General features: G+C 43.8%; 1 long non-coding RNA gene across 1 annotated transcript in view; it reads right to left on the reverse strand.

Moving 5' to 3' along the window:
- LOC143295500 (uncharacterized) overlaps nt 1-7,500 on the reverse strand; it is a 108,471-nt gene that overhangs the window by 16,449 nt on the left and 84,522 nt on the right. The window lies entirely within an intron of this gene.

Here is a 7,500-nt window from a genome sequence, read left to right on the forward strand (position 1 = left end):
TGAATGCACTTCAAACAGCCAACACTGCGTGGAAACGCTCTTCTATGAGGGGAACTCTACGGCTATTATGACCTTTTTTTCTCTCTTCACGGAAAGAGAGAGAGAGAGAGAGAGAGAGAGAGAGAGAGAGAGAAATAGAGAAGAGAGAAAGAGAGAAAGACAGAGACAGAGAGAAAGATAGAGAAAGAGAGAGAGAGACAGAGAGAGAGAGAAAGAGAGACACAGAAAGAGAGAGAGACAGAGAGAAAGAGACAGAGAGAAATAGAAAGAGAGAGAGAGACAGAGAGAGAAAGAGAGAGAAAGAGACAGAGAGAGAAAGAGAGAGAGACAGAGAGAGAAAGAGAGAGACAGACAGAGAGACACACAGAGACAAAGAGAGAGAGAGAGAGACAGAGAGAATGAATGAATGAATGAATGAGACAGAAAGAGAGACAGACAGACAGACACACACACACACACACACACACACACACACACACACACACACACACACAGAGAGAGAGAGAGAGAGAGAGAGAGAGAGAGAGAGTTCTAAGGCAGAAATGACTTTGGTTGTCAAGCTGACGTTTTTGATGTTTTTGTTGTTGCTGACGGATAGATCACACAAACTGATCATTTGCTTGATGAAAGTTCCTGTATTACACACACACACACACACACACACACACACACACACACACACACACATTCACACACACACGCGCGCGCACGAAAAAAACAACAAACTATTGCTGTGTGTGTGTGTGTGTGTGTGTGTGTGTGTGTGTGTGTGTGTGTGTGTGTGTGTGTGTGTGTGTGTGTGTTTGCACACCTTCCTCTCTCTCTCTCTCTCTTCCCAGCATTCCTCCCTCCACTCTCTCTCTCCCTCCCATCCCCCCTTCCTTCCTTCCTATCTTCCTTCCTTCTAACCACAAAACCTTTCCTTCCTTCCTTCCTTCCTTCCTTCTAACCACAAAACCTTCCTTCCTTCCGTCCTCCCTTCTAAACCACAAAACCATTCTCAACCACAAGGGATTCGAACTCGGAACCTATACTAAGTCAAGACATCCACTGCTTCCTAAAACGACTGGGGACGTTCAATTCCTTCTTCTTCGTCTTCTTGTTATTCTGCACCCTCCAGCCCCGGGCCCTGGCTAGACGAAACATCCTGTCACGACTGTTCACCAGTGGCTTTCTGCCGACAGCTCCGTGAAATGGCAAGAGATCGTCAGGTGTGAGGGAGGTGGGAGAAAAGGTCTGTGTGTGTGTGTGTGTGTGTGTGTGTGTGTGTGTGTGTGTGTGTGTGTGTGTGTGTGTGTGTGTGCACATTTCCTGTCTGGTGTCTTCTGTTGTTGTTGTTGTTGTTGTTGTTCTTCCTGTTTTTCTTGTTCTTCTTTGTCCTTGTTGTTCTTCTCCCTCTCTGCTCTTCTTCTTCTTCTTCCTGTTCTTTGTTCCTGTTGTTGTTGTTGTTCTTCTTCTTCTTCTTGTTCCTGTTGTTGTTCTGATTCTTCTTTGTTCCTGTTGTTGTTGTTGTTCTTCTTCTTCTTCTTGTTCCTGTTGTTGTAGTTGTAGTTGTTGTTCTTCTTGTCCTTGTTGTTGTTCTTCTTCCCCCTCTCTTCCCCCTCCTTCTCTTCCTTGTTGCTGTTGTTCTGGTTCTTCTTTGTTCATGTTGTTGTTGTTGTTCTTGTTCTTCTTTGTTCCTGTTATGGTTGTTGTTGTTGTTGTACTTTTTGTTTTTCTTGTTCTCCTTGTCCTTGTTGTTGTTGTTGTTTTTCTCCCTCTCTTCATCCTCCTTCTCTTCCTTGCTGCTGTTGTTGCTGTTGTTGTTGTTCTGGTTCTTCTTTGTTCCTGTTGTTGTTGCTGTTGTTGTTGTTCTGGTTCTTCTTTGTTCCTGTTGTTGTTGTACCTTTTGTTTTTCTTGTCCTTGTTGCTGTTGTTTTTCTCTCTCTCTTCATCCTCCTCCTCTTTCTTGTTGCTGTTGTTGTTCTTCTTCTTCGTCTTGTTCCTGTTGTTGTTCTTCTTCTTTGTTCCTGTTGTTGTTGTTGTTGTTGTTCTTCTTGTTCCTGTTGTTGTTCTTCTTCCCCCTCTCTTCCCCCTCCTCCTCTTCCTTGTTGCTGTTGTTGTTGTTGTTGTTCTTCCTTGTTGTTGTTGTTGTTGTTCTGGTTCTTCCTTGTTGCTGTTGTTGTTGTTCTGGTTCTTCTTTGTTCCTGTTGTTGTTGTTGTTGTTGTTCTGGTTCTTCTTTGTTCCTGTTGTTGTTGTTGTTGTGGTTCTTCTTTGTTCCTGTTGTTGTTGTTGTTGTTCTTCTTCTTCTTGTTCCTGTTGTTGTTGTTGTAGTTGTTGTTATTGTTTTTCTTGTTCTTCTTGTTCCTGTTGTTGTTGTTGTTGTAGTTGTTGTTCTTCTCGTTGTTCTTGTTCTTCTTGTCCTTGTTGTTGTTCTTCTTCCCCCTCTCTTCCTCCTCCTCCTCTTCCTTGTTGTTGTTCTGGTTCTTCTTTGTTCCTGTTGTTGTTGTTGTACTTTTTGTTTTTCTTGTTCTTCTTGTCCTTGTTGTTGTTGTTTTTCTCTCTCTCTTCATCCTCCTCTTCCTTGTTGTTGTTGTTCTTGTTCTTCTTTGTTCCTGTTGTTGTTGCTGTTGTTGTTGTTCTTGTTCTTCTTTGTTCCTGTTGTTGTTGCTGTTGTATGTTTTGTTTTTCTTGTCCTTGTTGCTGTTGTTTTTCTCCCTCTCTTCCTCCTCCTCCTCTTTCTTGTTGTTGTTGTTGTTGTTCTTCTTCTTCTTCTTCTTCGTCTTTTTCTTCCTTCTTCTTGTTCTAGTTCTTGTTCCTCTTCGTCTTCTTCCTCCTCCTCTTTCTTGTTGTTGTTGTTGTTGTTGTTGTTGTTGTTGCTGTTGTTGTTGTTCTTCTTCTTCCTTCTTCTTCTTCCTGTTCTTCTTCTTCCTTCTTCTTTTTCCTGTTCTTCTTCCTTCTTTTTCCTGTTCTTCTTCTTCCTTCTTCTTTTTCCTGTTCTTCTTCTTCCTTCTTTTTCCTGTTCTTCTTCCTTCTTTTTCCTGTTCTTCTTCCTTCTTCTTTTTCCCTGTTCTTCTTTTTCCTGTTCTTCTTCTTCCTTCTTCTTCTTCCTGTTCTTCTTCTCCTTCCTTCTTCTTTTTCCTGTTCTTCTTCCTTCTTTTTCCTGTTCTTCTTCTTCCTTCTTTTTCTTGTTCTTCTTCTTTCTTCTTCTTTTTCCTGTTCATCTTCTTCTTTCTTCTTTTTCCTCTCCTTCTTCTTTTTCCTGTTCTTCTTTTTCCTGTTCTTCTTCTTCTTCCTTCTTCTTCTTCCTGTTCTTCTTCTCCTTCTCCCTTCTTTTTCCTGTTCTTCTTCCTTCTTTTTCCTGTTCTTCTTCCTTCTTTTTCCTGTTCTTCTTCTTCTTCCTTCTTCTTCCTGTTCTTCTTCTTCCTTCTTCTTTTTCCTGTTCTTCTTCCTTCTTCCTTCTTCTTTTTCCTGTTCTTCTTCTTCTTCCTTCTTCTTTTTCCTGTTCTTCTTCTTCTTCCTTCTTCTTCTTCCTGTTCTTCTTCTTTCTTCTTTTTCCTGTTCTTCTCCTTCTTCCTTCTTCTTTTTCCTGTTCTTCTCCTTCTTCCTTCTTCTTTTCCCTGTTCTTCTCCTTCTTCTTTTTCCTGTTCTTCTTCTTCTTCCTTCTTCTTTTTCCTGTTCTTCTTCCTTCTTCTTTTCCCTGTTCTTCTTCCTCCTTCTTCTTTTTCCTGTTCTTCTTCCTTCTTTTCCCTGTTCTTCTGCTTCCTTCTTCTTTTTCCACTCATTCTTTTTCCTGTTCTTCTTCTTCTTCTTCCTTCTTCTTTTTCCGGTTCTTCTTCCTTCTTCTTTTTCCTGTTCTTCTTCTTCTTCCTTCTTCTTCATCCTGTTCTTCTTCTTCCTTTTCCTGTTCTTCTTCTTCTTCCTTTTCCTGTTCTTCTTCTTCTTCCTTCTTCTTCCTGTTCTTCTTCTTCCTTCTTCTTTTTCCTGTTCTTCTTCTTCTTCCTTCTTCTTTTTCCTGTTCTTCTTCTTCTTCTTTCTGTTCTTCTTCTTCTTCCTTTTCCTGTTCTTCTTCTTCCTTCTTCTTTTTCCTGTTCTTCTCCTTCCTTCTTCTTTTTCCTGTTCTTCTTCCTGTTCTTGTACTTCTGTTCCCCCTCTTCGTCGTCGTTCTCCTCCTCTCCCTTGTTGTTTTGTTTTTGTTGTTGTTGTTGTTGTTGTTATTATTCTTTCTCTCCCCCCCCCCTCCTCCTCCTTTTTCTTGTTCTTTTTGTTATTCTTCTTCTTGTTCTTCTTCTGCTCCCCCTCTTCACCCTCCTCTCCTCCTTCTCCTCCTCTTCCTTCTGGTTGTTCTTGTTCTTGTCATTCTTCTCCCCCTTCCTCCTCCTTGTTTCTTCCTGTTCTCGCTCTTGTTGTTGTTGTTGTTCTTCTTCTTCCTCCTCCACGTCCTCCTTCTCCTCCCATCATTCTTCTTCTTCTTCCTCCTCCTCTTCCTTCTTCTTCTTCTTCATCTTCCTCCACCTTCTCCTTCTTCTTCTTTTCCTCCTCCCCATCTTTCTGCCTCCCCCTCCTCCTCCCTCTTCTTCTTCCTCCTCCCATCTTTTTTTCTTCCGCCTCCTCTTCCTTCTTCTTCTTCTTCATCTTCCTCCACCTTCTCCTTCTTTTCCTCCTCCCCATCTTTCTGCCTCCCCCTCCTCCTCCCTCTTCTTCTTCCTCCTCCCATCTTTCTTCTTCCTCCTCTTCCTTCTTCTTCTTCTTCTTCATCTTCCTCCACCTTCTCCTTCTTTTCCTCCCCCCCATCTTTCTGCCTCCTCCTCCTCCTCCTTCTTCTTCCTCCTCCCATCTTTTTTTCTTCCTCCTCCTCTTCCTTCTTCTTCATCTTCCTCCACCTTCTCCTTCTTTTCCTCCCCCCCATCTTTCTGCCTCCTCCTCCTCCTCCTTCTTCTTCTTCTTCTTCCTCCTCCCATCTTTCTTCCTCCTCCTCTTCCTTCTTCTTCTTCATCTTCCTCCACCTTCTCCTTCTTTTCCTCCTCCCCATCTTTCTGCCTCCTCCTCCTCCTTCTTCTTCCTCCTCCCATCTTTTTTCTTCCTCCTCCTCTTCCTTCTTCTTCTTCTTCATCTTCCTCCACCTTCTCCTTCTTCTTCTTTTCCTCCTCCCCATCTTTCTGCCTCCTCCTCCTCCTCCTCCTCCTCCTTCTTCTTCCTCCTCCCATGTTTCTTCTTCCTCCTCTTCCTTCTTCTTCTTCATCTTCCTCCACCTTCTCCTTCTTTTCCTCCTCCCCATCTTTCTTCCTCCTCCTTCTCCTTCTTCCTCCTCCCATGTTTCTTCTTCCTCCTCTTCTTCCTTCTTCTTCTTCATCTTCCTCCACCTTCTCCTTCTTTTCCTCCTCCCCATCTTTCTGCCTCCTCCTTCTCCTTCTTCTTCTTCTTCATCTTCCTCCACCTTCTTCTTCTTTTCCTCCTCCCCATCTTTCTGCCTCCTCCTCCTTCTTCTTCTTTTCCTCCTCCCCATCTTTCTTCCTCCTCCTCCTTCTTCTTCTTCTTCCTCCTCCCATCTTTCTTCTTCCTCCTCTTCCTTCTTCTTCTTCATCTTCCTCCACCTTCTCCTTCTTCTTCTTTTCCTCCTCCCCATCTTTCTTCCTCCTCCTCCTTCTTCTTCTACTTCCTCCTCCCATCTTTCTTCTTCCTCCTCTCTCTTCTTCTTCTTCATCTTCCTCCACCTTCTCCTTCTTCTTCTTTTCCTCCTCCCCATCTTTCTGCCTCCTCCTCCTTCTTCTTCCTCCTCCCATGTTTCTTCTTCCTCCTCTTCCTTCTTCTTCTTCATCTTCCTCCACCTTCTTCTTCTTTTCCTCCTCCCCATCTTTCTGCCTCCTCCTCCTTCTTCTTCTTCTTCAGTCCGCCTCTTGGGAGGCCAGTTCAGGTGTAGATATTTTTCTCGCTTTTTTTGTGCTTTGTTCCTGGCTGTCTCTTTGTTGTTGTTGTTGTCGTCGTCGTTGTTGCTGGTCTAAAGAAAGGTGTCAGACTAATTTTCTTTTCCTGGCTTTTCGTTTCTTTTTCTGTGCGTTCTTCGCCTCTGCCTCCGTCTATCTCTATCTGTGTCTTTCTATGTCAATTCCTTTCTTTCTTTCTGTCTGTCTGTCCATCCCTCCGTCTGTCTGTCTCTCTTTCTCTCTGTGTCTGTCTGTCTCTTTTTTGTGTGTGTGTGTGTTTTGGGTGTGATGGCTGTGAATGGTGGAATAATGGGAAAATACTGATGTATGTTGATTGTGTTTTGATTTTTTGTTCTTCTTTTTGCTCATTTTCGCTTCTTTAGTTTTATTCCCACTTTAGGGCGAGGGCTGGATGTAAAAAAAACATGTTGCTTGCTTATCTATATTGCCCTCGATAATAAAGATTTTGTCTTGTCTTGTCTCTCTCTCCCTCTCTCTCTCTCTCACGCACACAATCTCTCTATGTCTCTGTCTCTCTGTGTCTCTGTCAGTCTGTCTGTCTGTCTGTCTGTCCCCTTCTCTCTCTCGTACAGTGCTTGCGCAATTTAGATTAAGAACTCTTGTTGGCTTTGATGCCAACAAAAGTGGTTCATGCCAGGTACGCTCGGACACAGATTCTCCATGTCCTTTGTGTGACTCTACAGTCGATGAGGAAATTAGTTTTATGCTTGATTGTAAATCTTACTGTGAATTGAAAGAAAATAAATGTGTGATTAAAAACAAATTTGCAAAAAGACAGAATTATCTTTAGCATGTTAGCATCAGAAGATCACGAGGTGATAATCTTGATGGCAATTTTTTTTTTTTAATATAAATCAGAAGCTTTGAATGTTAGGCAAAAATCACTACAAACAGCTACAAACTGCGTGATTTGATAGGTTTGACATTTTCGTCTGTATCCAATACTGGAAGCTCTTTTATTGATTGTTAAATGAACGGAGTTAGTATGTGTTGGGTGACCTGTTGCTTGCTACCATTTTTCTTCAAGGAAAGAACTTTGGCTTTTTTTTTTCGCTATGCCTCCACCCACACACCCATTCACCGGCTCACATCCGCCTCCACCCACTCACCAATCCATCCACCCACTCACCCCCCCAACCGACCCCCCTTTCATCACAGCATCCTATCGACAATCCTTCTCAGCCGTGACGGGGGGGAACAGTATGCCAGACTGCCTGACCCGTGTTCTGTAGTCCCTGTCTTGTCCCTCCACCCACCAACCCATCCATCCACCCACTTATCCCTCCACCCACCAATCCATCCATCCACCCACCCATCCCTCCATCCACTCACTCATCCATCCACCCACACCCATTCCTCCATCCACCCACACACTCATCCATCCGCCCAACAACCCATCCAACCACCCCTCCACCCACCAACCCATCCACTCACCCACCAACTCACCCATCCACCCACCCACCCATACACCCACTCACCCATCCACCCGCCCATCCATCCACCCACTCACCCATCCACCCACCCACTCACCCATCCCTCCACCCACTCACCCATCCACCCACCCACCCACCCATC

Source organism: Babylonia areolata, chromosome 20 (genome assembly GCF_041734735.1).
Source record: "Babylonia areolata isolate BAREFJ2019XMU chromosome 20, ASM4173473v1, whole genome shotgun sequence".
Lineage (NCBI taxonomy): Eukaryota > Metazoa > Mollusca > Gastropoda > Neogastropoda > Buccinidae > Babylonia > Babylonia areolata.